Source organism: Anastrepha obliqua, unplaced genomic scaffold, assembly GCF_027943255.1.
Source record: "Anastrepha obliqua isolate idAnaObli1 unplaced genomic scaffold, idAnaObli1_1.0 ptg000187l, whole genome shotgun sequence".
NCBI lineage: Eukaryota > Metazoa > Arthropoda > Insecta > Diptera > Tephritidae > Anastrepha > Anastrepha obliqua.
Window position 1 is genome coordinate 22501 of NW_026562263.1, and position 2500 is coordinate 25000.

The 2500-nt window shown below is 31.1% G+C and overlaps 1 non-coding gene and 1 pseudogene across 1 annotated transcript in view; both read right to left on the bottom strand.

Moving 5' to 3' along the window:
* The window catches only part of LOC129252379 (large subunit ribosomal RNA), a 3987-nt gene extending 2218 nt beyond the window's left edge, over positions 1–1769 (bottom strand). Inside the window, exon 1 of the ribosomal RNA XR_008583411.1 lies at positions 1–1769. This exon is cut by the window's left edge and continues 2218 nt beyond it. This is a non-coding gene — a ribosomal RNA (large subunit ribosomal RNA).
* Positions 1770–2211: 442 nt separating this feature from the next.
* LOC129252381 (5.8S ribosomal RNA) lies at positions 2212–2392 on the bottom strand (annotated as a pseudogene).
* Positions 2393–2500: the final 108 nt, after the last annotated feature.

A 2500-nucleotide genomic window follows, 5' to 3' on the forward strand; every position in this document is an offset into this window, starting at 1 on the left:
CCACTGTTCACACGAAACCCTTCTCCACTTCAGTCCTCCAAGGTCTCATTCGATTATTTGCTACTACCACCAAGATCTGTACCAATAGCGGCTCCATGCAGGCTTACGCCAAACACTTCTAAGCACACTATTGTACCCTCCTACTCACTAAAGTTTCAAAATTTATAAATCAATCGAAATTGTTTTATAAATCATCTACTTTAGCGGTAATGTATAGGTATACAACTTAAGCGCCATCCATTTTAAGGGCTAGTTGCTTCGGCAGGTGAGTTGTTACACACTCCTTAGCGGATTACGACTTCCATGTCCACCGTCCTGCTGTTTTAAGCAACCAACGCCTTTCATGGTATCTGCATGAGTTGTTAATTTAGGCACCGTAACATTACGTTTGGTTCATCCCACAGCGCCAGTTCTGCTTACCAAAAGTGGCCCACTGGGCACATTATATCATAACCTCAACCTTCATATCAAGAAAGGTGAGGTTCTTACCCATTTAAAGTTTGAGAATAGGTTAAAATCGTTTCGACCCTAAGGCCTCTAATCATTCGCTTTACCAGATAAGATTATTTTATATAATTTTTAAATGCACCAGCTATCCTGAGGGAAACTTCGGAGGGAACCAGCTACTAGATGGTTCGATTGGTCTTTCGCCCCTATACTCAATTCTGACAATCGATTTGCACGTCAGAACTGTTTCGGTCTTCCATCAGGGTTTCCCCTGACTTCAACCTGATCAAGTATAGTTCACCATCTTTCGGGTCACAGCATATATGCTCAAGGTACGCTCCAGTTAGAGGTATAAATAATAATAAATTATCATTATACATAACTATATGGAACGCCCCGGGATTGAATTAATTGACTATTTATTAAAAAATAGACTAAAAATTAATCCCATTATATTTAAGTTAAGTTAATTATGCCATTAAGTTTAATATAACTCAATGACTTGCACATATGTTAGACTCCTTGGTCCGTGTTTCAAGACGGGTCCCGAAGGTATCCTGAATCTTTCGCATTGTTAATCATATAAATGCATACAAATAAATATTAATATCATAGATATTAAATTTTTTGTAAAATTCAAAAAATGAATTTTAGCATTATATATAATAAAATCTATCAACACTTTATCAAATCATTAGTATTTATTTTATGTTAATATGCTTAAAAAGCAAATTAATTTAAATAAACTTAATATCACCAATGATCTTTTGATAAATACTTTATTATGTTAATAGATTACAATGTCCTTATATGAAAAAAATGCACATTATTTTTTTAATTATTTAATGATGAATTTTTCATAATGGATATTCAGGTTCATCGGGCTTAACCTCTAAGCAGTTTCACGTACTATTTAACTCTCTATTCAGAGTTCTTTTCAACTTTCCCTCACGGTACTTGTTTACTATCGGTCTCATGGTTATATTTAGTTTTAGATGGAGTTTACCACCCACTTAGTGCTGCACTATCAAGCAACACGACTCTTTGGAAATATCTTTCTAGTAATCATTAACGTTATACGGGCCTGGCACCCTCTATGGGTAAATGGCCTCATTTAAGAAGGACTTAAATCGTTAATTTCTCATACTAGATATTAAGATATTCCATACACTGCATCTCACATTTGACATATAGACAAAGTGACTTAGTGCTGAACTATTTTCTTTTCGCTCGCCGCTACTAAGAAAATCCTTGTTAGTTTCTTTTCCTCCCCTCATTAATATGCTTAAATTCAGGGGGTAATCCCATATGAGTTGAGGTTGTTTTAATATTCTTTTTTTATCTTCTCACAATTTAATAAAAAAATTATATCATCTTTTCATCTCTATTTTTCTTTTCTCCTTTTATATATTGTAAATATATAAAAATAATAATAATGTAAAATGAGGCAATCCTAGAATAAAAAATTTAATTTTTATGCTAGACATTCCTCCTTTTAATTACATATATAAATTATTATTTTATATATATATATAAATAATATGAAAATTTTTTGTAAAGAATACTTAGATTCAATATTTTCATCATTTCATTTTATTTGAGAGGATTTTTTTTTTAAAGAATATATAATAAATAAAATTCATTATATATCTTTATTTTTTTTGCTATTAATATTATGAATTATTTAAAATCCAATAATATACACATTTGCTTAAATTCAATTATTTTTATAAAAGAATAAGCAACTTATTTAGCATAGTCTTACAACCCTCAACCATATGTAGTCCAAGCAGTACTTTAAAATTGAATTTAATGTACATAACAGCATGGACTGCGATATGCGTTCAAAATGTCGATGTTCATGTGTCCTGCAGTTCACACGATGACGCACAGTTTGCTGCGTTCTTCATCGACCCATGAGCCAAGTGATCCACCGCTTAGAGTATTTTTTTATTTATTTTTATTTATAACAAATGTCAATTTTTTTTTGCATATATTAATTGAAAGAGTAAAATTAAATAATATTAATAATATATAAATTGATTTTCTTTCA